Source organism: Amblyomma maculatum, chromosome 8, assembly GCF_055883805.1.
Source record: "Amblyomma maculatum isolate TAMU_Amacu chromosome 8, ASM5588380v1, whole genome shotgun sequence".
NCBI lineage: Eukaryota > Metazoa > Arthropoda > Arachnida > Ixodida > Ixodidae > Amblyomma > Amblyomma maculatum.
In genome coordinates, this window is record NC_139351.1 from 118,128,326 (window position 1) to 118,151,502 (window position 23,177).

Sequence of the window (23,177 nt, forward strand, 5' to 3'; positions counted from 1 at the left end):
ACACTCAACGTACTCCTGTCTCGACGTTGCCGAGAGAGAGCGAGCTCTACGCACCGGCAAGCACGAAACCGACACCCGCCCCTTGCATACATATATGTACACAGACGGGCAAAGGCTGCACGACGGCTGAAGGACTCGGAAAGGAAGGCAGAACGGAAGAGGAGACAGGGCCGAAGAGCGGAGATTTGAGATTGTTGGTTTACGGTCATGGTGGAAACAGCGCTAACACTAGACGCAGCAAGAACACATCAAAAACGCTGACTTGCAACTGGCTAGCAAACGGAAACTGGCAGCCGCCTGTGTTGTGTTCTTGCTCCGTCCTGTGCTAGCTCTGTTTCCTATATGATAGGGCCGAGTTCAATAATTTGGCTTGTTACCTGAAATTGTTAGCATTAAAGAAATAAATGCAAAGGGCGGGTGGCGGAAAAAATGGTAATTGGTATCACAAAGGTCACAATGCTTTTTCCTTATGTATGCTTTAATTACACTTCGTTTACTTAATACCCCTTTTATGACGTCACATCCGACGTCGACATAACTACGTCACTATTTCGAAGTCTTCACAAGTCACGTGGCCGGAGGTGAGGTATCACGTGATCGCTTTGGACATTAACCCGCTTGGCTATTTACACGCTTAATTGCCTGATTAGGCTCTAATTATATAACTAATGCCGCTACATGCACCAAAGTTTTTCCCTGGAGACATTTTTGCATCCTATCGACTACAACCACCCGCTTTCTCCTAATTCCCCTCGTCGAATTGATAAACTCCTCAAACATAGCCACTTAATGCTATGCATTAAAAACACAAATCTGCTCTCCCAATTTGCCACTTCCTGATGAATGAAGACCAACTATGGAATATTTAACAAGGGACGGGAAAATTTAACAACAAGGTATCCGTAAACGCAAGACAACGTCGCCAGCACCAAACAAGCTGCTTACTCCAGAGGGTCGCAAGGTGTGAAGAAGACTGCAGAGATGAAAGACGGAAAAGTAAAACAAAACGACACACGGAACGGTTTAGTATACACAGTAGACTACCATGGCACGGAAAGCAGTCACGAAGGCTGCACGAAAGCGAGGTTAGATATGGACAACGAGGAAAGGAAGGAGGCGGAAGACTAACCGGACGCAACCGGCTCGCCTATTACCCAAAGTAAACCCACGAGGACGGAATCCGCGAAGGGAGCATACGTATAGTTAGCCCGGTTTTCAAGCGCGACGGAAGCTCTCCGTAGAAGAGGCCCACTGAGCCTGGGACAATTAGAACTATACGCCTTGCGCTCAGGTGTGCTACATTCGCAGAGCACACCTCGTTGACCACACGGACAAGATAGGTTGGGTTTTCCTGTCTGCCGCTGCTAAATCAGCTACAGCATGGCATTATTTCGCATGCTCTGAGCGCGCAGAGAGGAGATGGACCGGGGCCACCGTAACTCCATCTAATCTCCGTATCTCTCCGAAACTATAGGGGATTCGTAAATGGCTGCTCCTCCAATTTTCGCGGCCGAAGTAGGCTAGAGAACAGTGGGTTTTCTATTATTAGAAGCAGTGGCTCGATTAGGTTTATCATGCAGTTTCATTCCTACGAGCGTGCATAATTATATACCTTCGCATGCATTGCGTACACTCGTTAAAAAGATATGTGCTGCACACAGAAGTGAGACGAGCATGTTGTGTTAATAGCGTTAAATCGAGCGTTTTGTTTTTAAGCTCAATAACTACACTCTTCCGCTTTCTGCTGGCGATAGTGTTTTAGTTTGTTTGTTAAATAGAGAAATTCGTTCAATCGCATCCCTGAGCCGAGGTTTGCCGTGGCGACTGACGACCACGCTAGAAAGTGCGGACGGATTCAGATGACAATGCATTCCGCTTTTCAACCGCTGGTTGAAGCAGAAGGAAGGGGCTCGTATGTCGGGTCAGGTATCCGTCAGAGCTGCAACTACACAAAATTAATGCTGACGCCTTTTCTCCCGAACTGCAATTGGCGCTGAGCAATGATTATGAGTCCCATCTAATCCATGAACGCCACTGTGCACACGATGAGCGAAGTTTTGCCACACAAATTAGTAGCTCAGAGCACGTAAAAGGTAACATTATGTCTTAAGAGCGAAACGTGAGCGGGTATGACAGATCCTTACCATGCGTAGCTTATCGAGCCAATGCCAGAATTCAATTTGGCGGCAAGAGACCGTTAAAACAGCTTTTTTTCCTCCTCCCCCGTTAGAACTGAAACCACTCTCGCCGAGGCCTTACTACCCCCTTATCCCTCCCTCCCTCCCCCTCCCTCTCACTCTCTATCTCTCTTCCCCTTCGTAAACGCTCATGAAGGGCGCTGGTCAGCGCTGGAAATCTATTTGATGTAATATTTTACATTTAGTTTACTATACTTCTTGCTTTATGCTTATCTCTTTAGGTGACCGCTCGTCTCTGGAATGACAGCGCTCCGTCATTTAAAAAAAAACATGAATAGATAACAGAGAGATGGGCACCGGTGAATCGGCTATTGCTTGCCACTATAACACTGTATACAGTACACAGACCTGGTGGGTCAAAAGCGGGACGCGGGAGTCCAACTGGGCACCGCTTATTCGGGACCCTGTGACATGCACGATCGAAGCCCCGGACGACCGTGTCGAATCGATGTGTGCACAGCGTGGCGGCCAAATTTGGCCCAAAAACGTGACGGGGGCTAGAGGGACGGTATAACCATAAATAAAGCGGACGACAGCGGCAGGTGTATAACGACGGGAACACGAAGAAAACGGACGAACACGAGACGAGAATAAAGCGTTCGTCGCCGTTCCTCTTAAATTAGAGATAGCAAATAAAAAAAAAATGAAGAGGGCGGTCCTAAACGGGAATAGTGGGCGGAGTGAAGCACGCATTTGCGAAGGGGCGACCGAGTCAGGCCTCATTCTCACAGCCGGTTTTTCTCTCCTCCGTCGCCTCCGTCGCCTCGGCGCTCCCGAGAAGAGGAGTGAATGGTGCCAGTACTCCCCGAAATCGGGTGGCCGGCGCCGTGGGGTTTCGCTCCAAGGCGCCGCCGGTCCGGCGAGCGGCGGACTCCGCCCCACGAAAGACGGACCAGTGAGCGCGCTCGCTTTTCTCACGTGACTCAACGTCATGGCTTGCGTGTCGCGACCGAGCGAGCGCTGGCGGAGCGGCCGCGCGGCCATCGCGGGCTCGCATGCAGACGGCGGTGCGCGAGCACAGAGAAAAAAAAAAAAGCGGGGGTTGCCCTCCTGTTTGGCGCCCCGCGAAGCGCGCGCTGACAAGAAGACAACAGCTGCCGTTTCTTTTTTCTTTTTTTTTAATGCACCGGGTGTCGCAGCTAAACATGACCTTCTGCAAAACTTAACGATATTTCAGTTGTATGTTTGAATGGGTGTATCAAAAGAAATATTGCAAGTTCTGGCGACTCATTCCTTTATTGATGACAGAGTTATTATATATGTTCCTATAGATTTCTTCGATTTCGCTGACTGCCATGAGTAATAATATAGATGTGCGCATTCATGCTGAGCTTGGATACTGGCTTGATATATATCGGTACCTATTTGTTGTTCCGTAGTACGTGCGGTGTTTGTACTGAGGCTGACATAAAAAGGCGTTCCAACTCTGAACTGCTGCGAGAAGCCGCGACACTAAAAGCGGAATATAAGAGACGGGTAATTTTTTTTTTATCTGAGATGCTGAGGTAACACTATTTTCAAGTAGCATAATTGGAATTTCACTCCCTTTCATTTTGGAGCTACGCAAACGGCACCTCGTTGCAAATAGTTAATCTGGTAGTTTTTCTCACCAACCTAAGTCAATCCAAACGCAGAACAGGTTCTTGACAAATTGAAATCATGTAAAGCATGCGGCTCACAAGTTAAGCTAAGAGCCATTATATAGACACATCCAGAACCAAAAACAAGTACGGAGTGACAAACAAGGTTCGAGGCAGTAAAGAAGAAATCAAAACGACTGCCACACAGGTGAATAAGGGAAAGGAAGAGGTAATGGGCGAGGTGAGGAAAGGAGCAGAGGACAAAACTGAACAAAGAAAAGAGAGAGAGAGAAAAAAATGCAAACAGCGGGTAAATGGCGCGGCAAGAAAACTTCGCCAAGGGGAGGAGGTCTAAGAAAGCAAGTAAAGAAAAAGCATATCAATGGGGAAAAGAAATGCAAGAAAAGGTCGCAATCTCCCCGCAAGACAGAGAACCCTTAAAAAAAAAAAAAAAAAAGCTGTGACGAAACTGCGTTTCAAGAGGAAGCCACCGCTTTTGAAGCCGCGCATTGCTTGCACTTGCAGGCGATAGCGAAATATTAAGCGCTACCTTAATATCACGAATGGTGATATCGACAGGAACGTTTCATTGCTGGTGAACAATGCTTATATTGATAGCATTCTTGAGTTGCGTGGAGTTGCGTACAGCTATTGAAGCACCAAAGCACAAGAGGCTAACAAAAAATGCCGATTTTATTTAATTTTGCAATATGCAGGACGTCACAGCTAACCTCGACTTCCGACAGATTTGCGTGAAATATTTCAGTCGGCGCCATTCTAAGTTGATTTTTTAATACTTGTATCAAAACCATCTTGCCATGTTGTCGCGAACAATTCTTTTATTGATAGAATAGTTCATTACGTTTTCTGTGATTGTGCTGATTGCGAAGAATAATTTTATTGGAGTGAGCATAACTTTCTGCGGTTTAATACATGCTTGCTATAATTATACTCATTTGTTTTGGCACAGTACGCGTGGTGTTTATACCGTTACCAAAGCTGAGATAAAAAGATTGTGCTGATTGCAAAGAATAATTTTATTGGAGTGAGCATAACTTTCTGCGGTTTAATACATGCTTGCTATAATTATACTCATTTGTTTTGGCACAGTACGCGTGGTGTTTGTACCGTTACCAAAGCTGAGATGAAAACGCTTTCTAGCTCCAAACTGCTGCTAGAGCACGTGAGACAGCACGCTTCTTTTTTTTTTTTTTTTTTCCCGTACAGACGCAGAGTACACAACTTCCACCGCTGCAGGGAGGGCAGCCGCCCTTCGTATATTTTTTTTCTTGCAGGAGAAAAAAAAAAAGCGCTCTGACGTAGAGTCACGTGGGAGCGGCGAAGCCCCGCCCGAACAGGTTTGACGGCGTCCGGCGGCCCTTTCTGTTTGAACATCGCGCCGCTCCATCCGTCGTGCGGTGTCCCCCGCCGGTTCCGCCGCGACGGAGAGGAGCACCGGCTGTGAGAATGAGGCCTCACGTGTGCCGCGGCTTCCTGCTTTCTGTTATTCTTTCTAGCAACACCGTGCAGTGTTGTGCAGACTCTCGCCAACCAGGCACCGAAGGCACAGCGCAGGACCAAAGTACTTAGCAAAACCCCTCAAAATCGGGCAATTCAGATTGATATTGAATTCGCTTCGTTATAACCGTCTTTTGATATATCCGCCGGGAATTGCGTCACACGCTTCAAGAAAAAAACTAAAGCGGCCTTCGTTGCATCTATCGCTGCGTTTAATGCTTAATGAGGTTCGATTTTCAACCACTCAGATCGGTATTAATGCGCACTACACAGAATTTGCTCCGATCAGCGTTCAAAGGCGACCAGTCAACTGCAAATAGGTCGACCGATAACGGGACATCGAAGTGGCTTCGCTACTGCCGCTGATTCGTTGTATTCATGAAGCCACGTTAAACGTCGAAACTAAGCCGCGTTCCTTTCACAGTTTTTTGTTCGTTTCGTTTTTCGCTGTTTCGTTTTTTCACCCTATCCTGTTCCGCTATAACTAGGCTTAAAAGGCGCGGTCAATCGTGTATCGGGTAAATTACAAAGCTGGCACCAACAAAGGTACGGTAAAAAGTGGGACCGAACCACCCAGGGCCCCAACAGGAAAATATCTGGTCTAACGGCGCCTTTTACGTTTCAAATGCAATCACTTTCTTCGCTATAACGAGTGTTTAATGTATATCGCAAGAAAGCAGCGCTGTATTGGATAGTCGTACTCGCACAGTGACCGCCAAAGCACCCCTCGTAGCCTTCCCAACGCTGCAAAGTTTCTCTTTCCTCGGAGACAGAGCACGCGCCGACACCGGTGAAGGCGACAGCAGGCACTCCTGTAGGATGCGCGCACTCGGGCGACAATAATTGCGGAGCTGCGCGGCAGGCGGAAGGTCACGGGAAGGCCGGCAGGTAAGTAGTCGCCCGTTTCACGCGCTGGGCGAAAGGTAGCGCGAGCGTGCGAGTTTTGGCACCGCAGTTTGTTCGTTCCGAGGGCATGAGGAAGTTGAGTTATGTCGCCGCGTTCTACTTTTCTTTTTTCTCATTTCCGCATAAAAAAATGGAGAGGAAGACGAAAGGCCGCGGAGGTGCTTATAGAAGAGGCGCAACGACGAACCCGGTCATACCACTATTACACACAACTATTAATTAAACCAATTATCTTTTGCCGTGAAACGTTATAGACATGGCGAAAGTCATGCAACTACAGGCAACAGACAACACTAATCCCAGCAACAGTAAAAAGCAATATTCAGAGGCAGCAACGGGCAGCAGCATGTTACAGTCGACAATTACATTTAACAGCCGTTATTTCACGTCGGTTGAGTCATTGCAGCGCTCTTCAAGTCAGCGCAGTGTACTAAGCAGGGCGACATGTTAAGCAAAAAAGGCGAGAGCAAACAAAGATAAAAAATTGAAAAACAAAAGCTCAACGCTTTTCGCCCGCCGCACGATCGAGGGAACCTAAAGAGAAAGTTGTGCCAAGTGCCAAGAGCGGCAGTACTACAGGCGGTGAGGCAAAGCGGCAAGCAGAGCCTCTTGATTTGGACGCTTATGCGAGTTGTGACAGAGCTGGAAATGAGCATCGCGTCGCGTTATGTCGCTACTCTAGACTGCTTTCTATATACGGCGAATGATTGCAACATGTAACAGGCGGACTCTACACGGGCTATATACAGACAATGCATAGGCTCAATGTAAACACAGGACTCTGTGCGGCGTCACACACATTTAGAACCCATCTGGAAACACAATAAAAAGAACATGAAAAGCTCACGGAAAACATGGAAAATGCATGAGTTTCCTTGGCGGTTTCAAGCCATACGCACACACTATTCCTATTACACCACGTGCACGCCTCATAAGGAGCACATCCGAGAAGGCGTGACGCGCGATATGATCATCGCTGCTGCGTTGCAATTCGCACCGAACGCGCCTGTATATGCAGCCCCACCAATCGGAACTGCACTCGTTCGATGACCTTAAGACCGCACCGTCGTACTATTGTCTCCGTGACTGGGAAAGAATACCACGCCCCAAGAGGTTCGCGATCGCGTCGTAATGGCCCAACTCTTTACACGGGGACTGGCTATCGTGCTCGCCTACGGGTGAAGATAAAATCGAACAGCCGAGCTCTGCTGCCTCCCTGGACCGCCTACCGCTTTCCGTGGCAGCGAAGGCGCGAGCTGCTTAGGCCGTAGGCCGCGACGTATCTACTGAAGATCTATTTTGATGGCCGAAAAAGATAACGGCTGTCCGGCAGACCCACAGAGATTAAGGAAAGTGAACGCGCCGGAGGGAGCCTCACGTTTCATCGTAGTCCGTCATGCAGAGTCTACACGGAAAACCTGTTCCTTGGAACGAGTTTATTGCGTATACAGGCAAAATATGTGCCACGAAAAGAAAAACGAACGAAGGCTTAACTTTCCTCACAAATTGACGAAACGGTTCCGCGGTGAAAGTAGTGAGAGCGACTTGCTCAGTATTTTCTGAATGCAGAACTCAGTCTGAATGCTACGCTCCGTCGAATTAGGCAGACGGCGAACAATCGAATTCAATTTTGGGCGAAAACACACGGTGGACAGCAACGCCGCTTCACGAACACTGAAAGTCTATAGCTCGTCATTATCCTATGTTTCTCTGCAAGTTAAGCAATGTTAAAGGTAAAGTTTGAGCCTGGCCCCGGCAAAAAGAAAACCAAGAGACAACTGACATCGCAGGGCACACTCACCCTCGAACCGGCCAAACAAAGTGAGCTTTTTCGCACAAGCGCCGGAGCATAAACCACTCAGTGGTCTCCTCATGCCTGTATGGTTGAGCGCAGCTCATCGTAAGCCTTATTCCGCCTCAAAATACATTTCAGAGCATTTATGTCGCAGCACCACATGCCGGTTCATCGCGTACAGATGTTGACTTCGTGTACTGCCCCATGTACAATCTCTCACAGATCCGCATGCAGGACCTCTAATAGCATGTCACGTGGTGCTTCGCAGTGCCGGACTATTCCGCATGGTGTACGATTCGCACGCATTGCTACTACTACTACTCCCGCTCGGTGCGGGACTTGCATATGGTTGGGGGACTTGCATGTGGTTGGGGGACTTGCATGTGGTTGGGGGACTTGCATGTGGTTGGGGGACTTGCATGTGGTTGGGGGACTTGCATGCCGTTGGGGGACTTGCATGCCGTTGGGGGACTTGCATGCCGTTGGGGGACTTGCATGCCGTTGGGGGACTTGCATGCCGTTGGGGGACTTGCATGCCGTTGGGGGACTTGCATGTCGTTGGGGGACTTGCATGTCGTTGGGGGACTTGCATGTGGTTGGGGAACTCCCACATGGTGCGGACCTTTCATGTGGTGCGTACTTTCCGAGTAGAGCCTCGTGTTTCATAAGTTGCGGGTGACTCCGCCGTATGTCACTATCCATCCCATGCGCCGATTTCGATCTCTATCTACGAACCCGGCAGAGCACAGTTAGTCATGAGACCAACGATTCCATTCGGTAGCTGTCGATCTCAGAAAGTGTCGCCTCGACAAGCTCCACATTCCTGAACGCACAACAAGACACATACCGATACGGGAAACCACCCTCATTAGCGCGGCAGGAAAAAACGCGATACGTCTACATCATCAGACAAACACGTGCTCCTGACAACAGCAGGCCATGACGACTATGACATTACCTGAGAAACAAGGCCTGGAAGCACACAAACAGCGCACTCAACAAGCCTCCAGGAACTCACGAATCGGGCCGACTGTCCCTTTACCAACGGCACCCTCCACACCACACGCAAACTTACCGGAGAGAGCCGTGGATGTCACTGTTGCAGCAAACCAGAAACACCCTACGCGGGACAACTATTTCTTGCACAGACTGTTCGTGCTCGCACTTCACTCACAAGCACCATGAAGCGAGTCCGTCACCCGGGGAGAAAACTGAACTGCGGCGCGTCGGGCTCCGGAGAGGAGCGCGGCTCGCGGGGTGGCAGCTCGCCAGCAGCCTTTCGCCTCTCCGCACTATTCTCTCCCCTCGCACACAGGCAAGAGCTTAAGCCCGGCAGAAATCACGAGTACGCAGCTATTCATTAGGGAGACAGTCGGCAGCTAGACACGGACACATTGTGTAGCGCGCCGCGGGGCGGAGCGGAGAAGATATTTATGTGAGTGGCGGCACGCAGAATGCTTTCGTTCGTTCTTCGTTCGTTTTTGTTTTCTTCCTCCGCTTTCTTTTGCGCCACTACGTTGGACGGCACTCAATAAAGAAGCGGTATCTTTCACCCTGAAGCGCTTTCTAACGACGCCAGGAGGAAGCAAGCATTGCGGGGCGAAATTGCGCGAAAACAACCCAGCGAGGACGCGCAGCGTGTTTCGGATGAGCTGCGGCGCTTAAAACGCTCGCGAGGCGCCTATTACTGCGTAAACGGCGTTGCATCAAGCCGACATCTCGTGCGTGAAAGCTACTTGCTGCCTCTATTACCGCTTGATGACGCATGGCAACAAGTGTCGAAAAAAAAAATTGAGGGGAAATCATAAGAAAAAAAAATACGTTTTTCCTCACTTAGGCACTGCTCGTTGAAATGAGACAGTTTATGCGATATATAGATAGCTCTCCTTCCAAATAGTAGACCGGGAATTCGCTGGGGCCTAAAATATACACAGACCATACGCGCATTACGAAGGTCCATTCGGCGCACAATGCAAATGCTAGTGGCTTTAGAGAGCGCATGCGATACCATCGAGGTTTTAGTTCATCAAAGTGTCGTTGAAGGAAACATGCTCTGTCCACTGGAAAATGCGCCGGCTCCCGGTTTGAACCCTAGACATTCCACACGAAGCGCGCGCCATATTACTAAGACAGCAGCTATTTAGTCGGACGCGTATTCAGGAGCAGCGCGTGGAGGCCTGAAGGCCACTCAGAGGCATCGGCTCAACGTAGTGGCCAGATATGGCAGTAATTGAATTACTTTTCTCGGTAATTTATAATATTATGAATGACTTTTCCCACCTGGCAATTTATTATGTCATGATTACTTGAAGGCAGTAATTTCGCAGAAAAGTAATTAATTCCTTTCAATATTACTTTTACTAAAGTGCATCATGCATACGCTGCTCTATAAATAGAGAACATGATAAACTGTCGCGAAAGTAGGCAAGCCTGGGCCAGCGTAACAGATCGGTAAAAGGAGACCAAATTGAGTCCATTAACCAAGCAGCAAGATGTTAAGAAGGAGCCGCCGAATGGAGATGTGGTGCAAGACAGCCGGAGTTCAAAACAATGAGGAGAGGGAGGGGTAGGTTGGGGAGGCCGCGTGCGAGGGATCCGAAGGAGGCCCGCAGAAAAGTCTAAGGCATGAAATTTATACTGAGGGAAACATGCCGGGGTCGATGCTTGGGACCATGGAAACAACAAACATCCTAGTTTTCATGGGCTTCAAATGGTAGGAATTTTTCTGGCCAGTAAAACGTTGGGTTGACCTTGAGCGCAATGAAAGTGACAAGCGTTTGACCAGGCTTCTATTTTTTTTATTTTGTTTGTCTTAGCTTTGTAATCGCGCGTGCTGTATAGAAAGAGGCAGGGAGAGAGAGAGAAATAACATTTATTGCACCCGTCAAAAGGTTGGTGAGGATCCGAGGCGAAGCTCTGTCCCAACCATGTCCTCCCCCTCAGCCGTCGACCTGGATCTTTTGGATCTGAGCAGCGGCCAGAGCAAGACGGATGACTTCTCGTTGCCCTTTTTCGTCCTGCTTGAGAATTAGTGCCTCCCAGGACTCATCTGTTCTGTTAGGTTCTCCAAATCTAGGACACGTCCATATCATATGGATCATGTCCGCTATGCCATCGCAACGTTTGCACCTGCGGCTAAAAATTTCCGGGTGCCACTTGCTGTAAAGCTGGGGGTTCGGGAATACTCCAACCTGTAGCTTACGCCCCATAACCTCCTCGCTTTTGGTGAGTTGCTTACACGCTTTTGGTAGTACTAATCTGCCTAATTTGTAATGATTTAGGATATCTTGGTATGTGTAAAGGTCATCGTCGAACTGTAGGGGCTCTTCATCGCGCAAGGGGTACGGGGTTGCGCATAAGTCGTCACTGGGATCCCGGAATGTAGCTAATCCACGGGCCAGTACGTGCGCTTTCTCGTTCCCCCTCAACCCCTGGTGCGCCGGTGTCCAAATGAGCGCGACCTGCTCTGCCGGTGGTGGACCACTGGCCAATACTCTTGCTGATATGGCCGAAATGCGGCCCGCGTCAAAGTTTCTAATCGCTGATTTCGAGTCCGTAACTATAATTTTGACCTGTTGTTGTGTTAGAGCTAGCGCGATGGCCACCTGTACCGCCTCCGTTGTGGTCGAATTTCGGGTACTGCAGCAAACTACCGAGCCCCTGTCTTCTCTAGTTGCTACTGAAACACGTCCCCTACCGTTCGCGCATTGTGCGGCATCTGTATATAGGACGTCCTGTCTTTCCTCAAAACGGGCTTGCAGCGCTGTTGCTCTATCACTCCTCCGGCTCTCATGGTAAACGGGGTGCATGTTTTTGGGGAGCGGAGGTATTTTTAATTTGTCCCTAACCTGTCTAGGTACATTTCTGTACGTCTGGAGCATGCTTCCGGCTCATACCCCAGTTTTTCCAAAATGCTCCGACCAGTACGGAACAGTCTCTGGTATTGTGAAGTCCTTGCAGCTTCAATGAGCTCTTCGAGGGTATTGGAGATCCGTAGTCTCATAATCTTGTTTGTCGATGTATTGGGTGGTAAACCTAGTGCCGTTTTTATCCCTTTACGAATGAGAACGTCAAGTTTCTCCTTTTCTGCCTTGTGAAGCCGTAAATACGGCGCCACGTAGACTATCCTACTGATTATAAAAGACTGGACTAGCCTAAGGAGGTTAGCTTCTTTCATGCCCGCATGTTTGTTTGCGATCTGCTTCAGGAGTCTACAGGTTTGACTGCTGCTAGCGTCTAGCCTCTGTATCGTTTCAGAGTTCCTGCCGTTGGCCTGAATTCGTAATCCCAGAACTCTAATGGTTGCCACCGTTGGTATAACGTTACCGTTGACCCTGAGTGTTATTTCCGGGTTATCCTGCTTTATACGCCGACGATGGGGCGATCGCATTGACGTGAGAACGAGCGCTTCCGATTTCTCGGCCGAACATCTGAGCCCGATCGGTTCTAAGTATCTTTCTATAACTTCGATTGCCGACTGGAGTGTCCGTTCAATTTCACCGTCACTGCCCCTGCACATCCACAGAGTCAGGTCATCTGCATATAATGTATGATAGTACTGTCTTTAAACGGAGTTTGGCAGGAAGACGGAAGAATGTGCGTGTCGCTCTGGAGAAAGGTTGTTTTGTCTGTCAAGTTAGCTTAGTTTTTATGTGGATGAAAACTATAAAGTACGCAAATTAAAAATAATTGCATAACGTTTGGGAAGCTGCAATTAGTAATGTTATTTGATGACTTTTTAAAAGAAGTTTTTTCATGCATACGGTCGATGGCACTAACGTTGTGGCACCAACGTGGTGGAATTAACGTCGTGGGGTTACAATGAGGAAAACGTAAATCTACCACAAAATGCAGCTACTAAGGCCCGCTAATTGGAATGCGTCAAAGACGACGCATGATATCATTATTTCACAGCTGGAGTCCTTAGCGTGCCTCGCTGCTGGGCTGCAGCTTGAGACGTTCGAAAAAGACGAAACACCAAAATGAAGGCGTAGCATTCCGATCCTGCCGGACGCTTATTCTGTCGGCCCGAAGTTCACGTCATAGCAAAGAGCGACGTACCTGCTTCCGCGAAACGCTAGAGTGAGACCGGCTCATCTCCGGCTCTGTCCATCAACACGGCGTCGTATACGCCTGACCGACGCAGCTCCCTTCGCGGTTTTGATGGCCACTTTATTCAGCTCTTACGGCAGGCTTGACATTGACCGTGTTATGTGTCCCCCTGTGCAAGTTGCATAAAGTTATACGAAGCTATTTCTAGCCTGCGCGTGCTATGCAAGGAGCCCGAAAAAAAAAAAAAAAGAACTGCAACAAATCACAGGCTATGAGCGCTCCTCGGCGCACCTTCCGACGTCTGACGCTTCTCCGGAAACACAGACAGCAAGCTCGCGCAACACCGGTTGATGACGTTATCAAGACCGCGCCTCTCTCATGACAACTGCGCCTAACGCAGCGTGCCCCCGCCAAGCGCATATAACCGCACAAACTGCGCGTGTGTCAAAACGAGTTCCAGATTTCGGACGCTTTCTTCTTGATGCTTCTTCCGCGCCCTCTTCACCACTTCCTGCTTCTCGAGGAAAAAAAACACGGTAGAAAAAAAAAAAAAGACGAGCATCGCTCGAAACTTGAGGAAGAAAACTTAACTAAAACTAGGAAGAGGGAGCGTCTCACTCCTCTAAGTAATTTCTCTCTTTTCCACTTGGAGCGACCAAACAGGGGGCCACATGCACACATGACAAACACCTATTACGCATGCGCCGCGGGGTACGACGGCAATAGAAGAAACATCTCCGCCCGCTAGGCATGTGGAGCTCGCGAGGCATGCGTGCATCTTGGTCACCGCATTACCGTACATTTAACCAGCCCCTTGCTTTTGTTTCACAAATGACAGGCATCTGAACGACGTGTGCACAGTTAATTACCATAACTACCGTAACAAGGAAGTTAAGGCACCGAATTACGAGCGGAAGCGGGGTGCGGGGATGCTGAAAACCAAAAAGAACTTGAGTAAATTCGCAAGAAAATATTCCCTTTAGACGCTCGTTAGTACGTGACTCTGGCTGCTGTGCGTGCAGGTGCCGTCAAAAGTAATTTAGAGGTGGGTTTGAAGGACTTTTTAAAATTTCTTTAAATGCAAAGCATAATGGTGGGAAATTCTAGGTGTACTGTGTAGTTCACGCAATGGCAAGCAGTCATGAGTATGTACAAGGATGTGTGAAATGAGGGCAACGAAATTATTTTTTTTTTTTCCCTAATACTGCCTTCCACTTTTGACAGGACCTGTACGTATCTACGGTGGTGGTGAAAACGTTTATTGACTCTTGAGCCTTATTGTCTGTATTGATGGGTCGGCTCGATATCGCGTATAGGGTGGTCGGGAGCTTGTGGCTCTCAGAGACTCTTAGCGCCCAGCCCACCAGCTCATGTGCAGCTGGGTCCGAGCTGGACACCGCGATCTTCCATCGCTCTATGTCTGTTAGTTGCCAATTGCGGGGTGGCTGGAGCTCAGAGCACATGTAGAGGATGTGATGAAAGTCTGCTTTGGGTGCCCCGCAGAGGGTGCATACAGGGGAAAAAAAAGCCGGGGTGGATATTGGCAAGGTGTGCTGGAGATAGGAAGATACGGGCCTGGAGCTGGCGCCAGGTCACCTGCTCGAGTTTTGATAGCGATTGATGTGGGGGCGGATACTGGAGTCGTTGCTCCCTGTAGTGGAAAGTAATTTTGTTATAGGTAACCAGGCGTTCGCGTGCACTGCCTGGGTCTGTAGCCGGCCCTGCTCGGTTGACGTGCGCTCTAGCTGTGTTGTGGGCAGCTTCATTTCCAGTGTTGCCCGCATGAGCAGGTACCCACAGGAGTTCAACTCTATACCTTATCGGATGACATTACTCCGCATGCCATAAGCAGGAGACAATTGGTTTCCTGGCAACTTTGATTTTGATGCTCTCTACGGAACCTCGGTGGCCAGCGCCGCTTTCAGGACGAAGACACTGCGGCACGCAGTCACCCATTAAATGCGCGAAGATACGACATCTACTCGCTTCCTCCCCTCTGTTCATCTCGCCCCTTTTCACCGCGTCCTCTCCTTGACCTCTGACTGTCAAGCGGACAGGAACGATCAGAGGAAGAGCCGAGACACGACTCGAGGAAAAGGAGGAGAGCGACCGATGCGCGTCGCCGGAAGAAGCAAGACGCGAAAGATGCGAGGAATTATTCATACGGGCGCGCCGAAGGTTCGCGCAGTGTTACGCACCTTACCCCCTGCGAACTCGCTCGTTCCCCTCGTTGGTTCGTGTTTTCATTTCGTATTCCTCGCTTGATGCTCTCGCCCATCGCATTATTCCTTTCTTTCGAGAACGGGGAATGCTCCCGAACCTCCTTCGGTGCATTAAGGCAAGCATACATACATGCAAGTTAACCACATTCCTCGCGGTTGTATAACCACGACATCCCTTCTGCATTACGACATGTCAGATGAACGAACTATAAGCGAAACGCAGTGCATTCCGTCGCAGTAAGGCGCTTGCATAAGGAACGAATAAAAAATCAACAGGCATCTGGCACAGCCATACTACTTGAAAGTGATTACAGGCTCAACGAAAAAGAAGACAAGCCGCTGAGACGCGCTGTCACGCAAAAAGGTCCTCTCAGCAACCAGTGCACGTCCAGGCCGAAAGAATGTGCGCTGCTGAGGAAAGATGCATACACTCATAATAGTTATTTCCACTGCGTCCGGCTCTGGACCATCTTGACAGCCGTCCTTTCACAGAGGAGAAAATCCTCGGCCCATGGCCACAGAAGGCGTCTAACGGCAAAGCTTTCAAAGAACTTATGTGTTTTATGAGAGACACAAACTTGATTGAGAAACTGTGACTGTGCTCCTCGCCGCCTTATCTTTCCTATCATTCTCTTCTATCTTTCTCCTTTAAACTCCTCATTCCTTTTCCCCAGTGCAGGGTAGCAAACCGGAAGCTTTCCTGGTTCACCTCTTTGCCTTCTCTCTCTCTCTCTCCACTGAAATCTATCACAATGAGGCACAGAAGAATTGCAAAAAAAAAAAAAAAAAAAAAAAAAAAGAAGGGTTCAACGCTGCTGAACCGACTGCTGAGCGAAAGCATTAGCTGTGGGTGACCGAACGTTCTTTTCCTTCTTCCTCTTCTTCGTCTTCTTCCAAAGACATGGACAAGGCACAAAGCGACGAGTGGTTAGACCTGGCGTGGTATTGCTTTCGCAGTAAAGATAATACTGATATAACGGTCAGCATCTTGCTTCCAGTGATAGTAGAACCGTGAAATTAACGACTTTATGCTCACTTATCGTGAAAGTCGAGAACTATACGAGCGCAGAGACCAGCACTCGGGCACAACGAATGTATAGGCCTGGCTTCTGTATACACAATATAGGCCGACCTGAATGTCGTCAGAGCAATATTTGGCTTGACGGGGATGGGAACGAGCCGGTGCTAGAACTGCGCGCGCCGCTAAAGTTCAGACGGCCACTCACGTGACCCCAGTAGGCTTACACAACGCATACCCTTGGCTATTTTTCGCGCGTGTGTGGGAGTTTCTTCGCTCGCACAACGCAGCCGCTTCTTCCAACAGCTATGCCGGGCGTTCGACCACTGGAAATAGCCAAAGAGAACTGGCACAAGAGCGGCAGGAACGCGCTACGGCTCGTGCTCGTAGTCTAAACGAAAAAAATACGCTTCGTTAGCTAATTAAAGTTCTAAAAACAGCCGCTCGAGTCCGCATGGCAAACTTCATTAGGCGAGGTTCTACAAGTACACTGCAATGAACACTGGGCGGTGTGATACCTACATTTGTGTATTTCTTTTTTTTTTTAATTATTTAGCATTGCCAGTTTCTATACTTTCAGAAAATATTCGGGAGACTCAAAATTCCTTAAATAAGAGAGCGAATAATGTACTTTACGTTCCCTCAATATGAACCAACAGGCAATTTCTAACCGCAAAAGTAACTAAGCCACTTAGCTTAGTGCGTATCGTCTTGAACGAGAAACTGAACCGAGAATCGAAAGAGCTTAAGAAAAGGACACCACGTGACTTCAAAAAAAAAAAGTTATTTGTTATTTAAGCGATAAACCACGCTAGACGAACGAATGACTCGAAACCGCTTTCAAGCTAAAGGACAAGAAGGAGCCAAAAAATTGAGGGGTTGGAAGGTGGGTGGAGCTGAAGTATAAATGAAATTCCGGAAATCGTTTCCTATGGGTACTTATACAGGGACTCATTATCGAGTGACATCTCCGGTGAAAGCAATTCCATCTGTCGTAATAGGGGTGAGGTGTAGCTCAGCGCTTAAACTGATTAAGACGTGCGAAAACAGTGTTTGACATGGTTAACTGGCATTGTTTTGCTTAGCAGATTACAGCACTGAAAGCATGGCATCGAGTATTAAATGTAATTAGTTGCTTTGGTTGTTGGGGTAAGGCATGGCACAGAATTTGAATTTCTTTAGTTGGTTTAGTTTTTGGGGCAAGCAAAGACGCAGTATCTGTGGCTCTTCTTAATGGAAACCTAAACTTACAATTAAGAGCATGTAATCGGGGGTACACAGATATCGTCGGTTCGTATCCCTGTCGCTAACTAGCCTCCAATGTGACAGATGGATGCCAAATACGAATTGATTGATTGATTGATTGATTGATTGATTGATTGATTGATTGATTGATTGATTGATTGATTGATTGATTGATTGATTGATTGATTAAAACTTTAATTTCCACCGATTTATGAGGCCCCCTACTCCCCGCTCCTGGCACGCAGGCCTGAGGAACGGGGGCTAAGGACTGGCGAATATACATTGGTTATTCGCGGCCTCAGCCGCCAGGCGGACGGCTTTCTGCTGGTCAGCGGGGACGTCGCTTCGCAGCAGGATTGCCCAGGCTTCACTACTTTTAATGTTGTCCCTAGCGCCCGGAGACTTAGGGCTGTCAAATACGAAGCGGAATGGTATGACTTCACCTCGAACGCTGCGCAAAGAACGGTTACGTCACGACTTCGAAAATAATCTTTGTCGCCACCTACTGGTAACACTCTCTGTTTACGCTATGCTGGAGCCAAGTATAATGCGTTCGCTTGAGCATTCGGTATAAGTTATTGCTGTAACTTTTTCGCTCCGGTGGATAGCGGAGTAGTCCTGAGAAGTTTCCGTCGACCGGCCCGCTCAGAAGGATCCACTCGATGCCTCCTTGCGCTATTGGAATAAGGGCTGGCTTTGAGTCCACAATAGAGCATTCTGTTGCTGTTTTTTTTTTCTTTTACTCTGGGGGAAGGGGGGGGGGGGAGGGGGAATGCAACACAGTTTACACACAGAAAGCGACGTTTGCAGTCGATGCCGGGGTTCTCGAGGAATCGGTGCTCTCCAGGAAATGACCGTGAAAAACAGTTGGCGGTGAAGAGGCAAAGCGAGCGGGCACACGAAGGCAATTACGGCCACGCACGCACACACCGCTCACACACAGCGCACAAGCGCTTCCGACAACGCACTCGCGGCTGCAGCGGGCACAACTCGCCGTCTTTATCCGCCTACATTAAATCACTCGCGCGCGCCCGATTGTAAGCCCGTCCGGCGATTTCAGTAAGCACGGACGAGACAAAGACGCCCGACAGCTGTTCACGTCGACTACCGCCCAGCGCGGCGTGGCGTTACAGTAAACAAGTGTGCAACAACCGTGTCTAGCTGAATTCCGTGGTTCGGACGAACGCTTAAGGCTATTTATTACCCAGGCCTGCTCGCTGTTTCTAATTTCCTCCTTAAAAAAAAAAAAAAAAAGACAGTAAGGCTATTATTTTTAAATTAGGAAGCTACTGACTTAGCACGAAAGCCTCACGGAGAAAAAAAAAAGTGGTTTCTCATTGACGATATTTATTGAGTTTGCATACGAAATTGGGCACCGTAATCGACCTGAAACTTAACTGACCCAACTAAAACATCCTGGTATTAAACCACTGACAAAATACTGTAAAATAATTTCTTAGCCAAAAAGCATAACAAAACCTGTCGGCCATATAAATCTTTCTGAAACATCACGCAGACTACAACGTTAAGTGTTTAACCTTAGACATAACCAGAGTTGCACGTAACTGACTGCTTGCAACGATTACTCGTGTCAATTATATTTTACGCAATTTTCTAATCAGAATATATATATATATATTGAAAGGGGTTTTTTACTGTGCTTTAACAGGGATAATAGCCCTGTCGAAGTTTCACGGCGAACCACACAAGAACACAGCCAGTCTCAGTCATATATATATATATATATATATATATATATATATATATATATATATATATATATATGAGCCTAGCATGCTACTCTTGATGAAGGTTGAGGGATGAGGGTGACAAAGTGTGGGAGGGGAGAGGAAATGAATGAAAAAAAAAAAAAAAAAGGAATCGGTGTCGCACACTTACACGCGCACAATCACACACACATGACTTTTAAAGGAGATTACTCCAACAGGCCCAATATCTGTCACACTTGTTCTGTGGACACCTGAAATGCGCCGTACGGAAAGGGAGGAAGGTGGGAGTGAAAGCGGAGAGAGAGAAAGGGGTGCCGTAGTGAATGTGACGTCACGCAATCGGAAGTAGAGCCGAAAAAGGGCATAAGAAGGGATTGGTGCGCAATTTGAAAATACCAAAGACTAAAATTGGTAAACCAGAAGCGAATTAAGCAACTAGAAGCAACCAGAAGCAATCAACAGCAGCATCCGTGCTTTCGCATTACTCCAATGCAGATTCTGCAGCGCTTTTAAATTATTTTTTTTCTGTAACGAGTACAACACTGCACGTAACCAATAAGACATGCACGGGCAAGTTTCAGTGATACAATGAAATGGCATTTTATTGCCGCAACCAACAAATGCTATAAAACATAAACCTCGTACCATGCGGCACTCTGGAACACATGTTGTAGAGGTCGCATCGCTACGCATCGTAAACATAAATTCATGTGCCTCAAGCATACGTGCCCGTGGCTACATGCCGGCTATAAAGCGTACACCAACTAATCGTGGTGCGTTGCTACTAACAGATTCCGAGAATAATTTCGGCGTCACCGACAAAATCTATGGGTGGTAAAACAAAAAGACTAACCGCAAATTTTTGTTACTTTCCGTAAATACGTAATGTATCAACAGCAAAATATATATAAATATATATGCAGTTCACGATCTCGGTCTGCACGTTTTATCTCTTTTTGTTTTCTTTCGCCCTCCAGCAGATTTAACCCTTCGAGTTGATGTGTCCAATATTATTAAAACGGTCTATCTAAACCAATTCATGCTCAGCTTTTATTGATCGTTATAAGGGGCTTAGTTTCCCAGTGAATTTGAGTGAGCTGACACTGATTCGAAGGCATTTGGCTTTATTCACTCTTACCAGTAGAGAACGGTTGATGGACGAGCTTTCTATCAGATTTGGTGTTTATTTGAAGCAGTCTAGACTCTAAGGAGCAATATGCCGTAAATTAAATTCAATGAAGACATTTTAAACTCCTGGGTTCACGAACCACGTAGTCGATTTGAACCTTTTTCTTTTAATTATTATTTAAAGGTGGAGGGAGACATTACGAGTTTTTACTTTGACATAGAAATTTTCCTCTTTCGAACTTTCGGAGTTCGAATAGCGACTTTTGGAATCAGGTGCGTGCGTGGCCAAAGCAACTTGCAGAGCTGAAGCAGTTAGCAACAAAGGTGCTAATACTGCGGCCATGCTTATTCAGTATACGCAAACATGTAGTCAATGTAGCGTCCACATTATAATCTAAAGGCAGCATTATTTAGGAAAACTGCAGGCTTTATATGTTCATATACGCAAAAGCACCACTGCATGGTTAGACTCTGGCTAAGAGGTATAAGGTGGTATAAGCGGCACCGGCTCCTGACATCTAACAGGGGTTCAGGTAGCGGGGCCGCGAACCTCCCCATGGCAGCACAAACCACCAGCCCAAAACGAAGGCTGTTGGCAATGCATTGATCCGATGTTGGTCCGGCCGTTGCGAACATAGTACCAGTACTAGGCTGACGGTTTATGCTGCCTGGGTCAGGCAGATGCTAACCACCCCGTGCAACGCGTTCACAGATCCAGTTCTAAATAACACAGGCAATGCGCGTGTGACGGCGTTGATGGAACCGCTACGGTAACGTAACAAAAATCTCCAAGAGGTGAAGCATAAAACGCTGCGAAAAATACCAAAGGAATACAAAAAGCATACTAAGTATGAAGTCATTAATTAAATCAAAAACTGAATAAATAGGTAAATAAATAAACCAATAAAATATATCATTCTTTTCAGATAAAAAGGCGAAAAGGAAAGCCATCGAACTGCTGAAGGCACCTTCAACGTAACGAAGACGGTAGTGGCCTTCAAGACTCCGCCAGGGCCTGTAGCATCCGAGAAAGCGCGGTACGCGAGTGCTTAAGCACACGAGAGCCGTCCAGGAAAAACCGCGCCAGCCGGCACTATCTTGCCGCCCTCTCCTTGATCACTTCGCAGTACATTAGCATCGAACGGGCCCTGGACGCGGCTAGGCGTCGAACGGACAGCTGTCCCCTCCCAATGTTTAGAGAGTGCCGCCTCGGATTTGTGGCGACGGTCACAGATGGCGGCGGCGCTACCGTCGAAATCGAACGAGCGAACACTGCCGGAGTGCTTAGATGCTTTGGTGGCAGAACGTGCTTTCCTGCTTTGAGAGAAAAAATCGTTACGTAGCGATGAGACAAGGTAACAAGGCACGAGGTGAACGTCGTCGTCGGAGTGCTGTCGGATGTGGCCTTGTATCCGGAAGTCTACTAGGCATGATTTCTTGAGCACATGAGAGGATGGATGGATGGAATATAAGAACGACCCCCTTGAAACGGGGTGGTGGCAGTTGCCACCATGCCAGGTAGGAAAAACAGCCACCTAACTTGATAACCGACTGATTTGTTAGGAAGCCGACTGAGTGATCAGCTAACTTCAGTACTACCTCATCGACTTGTTGGAAGATCAGCTCACTAACTTCATTGACCAAACAACATATCACGATTCGGGACGTTTAAACTCCATAAGACAAACCAAACCGAATAACTTAACTAACCAACTTACTGATTCACTCTCCTGCTCGCTTACTGGATATAACACAGAACCACAGCCTATATTTCAAGCTACAATTGATTACCTTCCAGAGCCAGAGGTTCTTTAATGTTGTGCATAACATCATTAAGACGTGATTTTTGTTTATTTCGCCTATATCCAAACGTGGCCGTTTTCGTGCCCGTGTTTACATGTTTGGTAGCTGCCGTGAAAAGATAAACAGATAAGGAAGGGGGTGGCAGCGGATATGAAGGCCGCAGCCGAAGGAGAGGAAGGGAGCTAGAGGTTAAAGGAAGCCCTAACCCCCTCCCCTACTTCAGGTCTCGACGACCAACGCACGCGGAGTGGAGGCAGTTACGACAGCAGAAAATTCCACGCGGATACATTCATGCATACACACAAAACCAGACGTACACACGCCCGCCGCTCGGCAGACGGCGTTCCTGCTTCAATCGGCCGCCGGATTCTATTGACCCGGTGAACTCCGACGAAGAAGGAAGGCGCGCCGTGGCAGGTGCGGGGAAGCGCGGCGAGAGAGAGAGAGAAAAGCGAGGAATTAACGCGAACCATGTATATAACTATGGTCGCACGAACCATCCAGAGAGTCAGACCGGTACTGTATAGCGCCAAGAACGCGTGGTATTGCACTGGCCTAGCCAAATTAAACAGTACAAAATAACGCTTTTCATTCCTACTGTACTCAAGGTCTACAAAATGTTTCGGAAACAATACTTTTTCCCACTGTACACCGGTCTCCTACCGACCCTTTTCTCGTCGATATGTGGTCGACGATTGCACGAGCCCAGCATCATCACCTGTTGCGGCAAGCACGTGCAGGTTAAGCCACGATAGGTTTCGGGTAACCTGCTACTTCGAACAGTGCTTGCGCTTCAGTTTATGAAACCAATTGCTGAGCTGTTCAAGCGTATTATTCAACTAACCGTGTGCACAACAGCCGGGAGGCCTGCAATATATAAGTACTGATAATGTCATGATTGTTCCTATCATTTAATGAACTACTCAAACAATACAACTAAAGAGCTAAATGCAGGCGCCATACCGGGCGTTCCAAGGAAGGG

At 47.9% G+C, this 23,177-nt stretch overlaps 1 protein-coding gene across 3 annotated transcripts in view; it reads right to left on the minus strand.

Annotated features, from left to right (window-relative positions):
- The window catches only part of LOC146182299 (uncharacterized), a 238,159-nt gene that overhangs the window by 169,014 nt on the left and 45,968 nt on the right, over window positions 1-23,177 (minus strand). Inside the window, exon 1 of one of the 3 annotated variants that reach the window (XM_084577391.1) lies at window positions 9,073-9,169. The exons of 1 other annotated variant lie outside the window; for it this stretch is intronic. The gene's annotated coding sequence lies outside the window, so the exon portion shown is untranslated. One more of the 3 variants, XM_084577390.1, reaches the window with a different exon arrangement.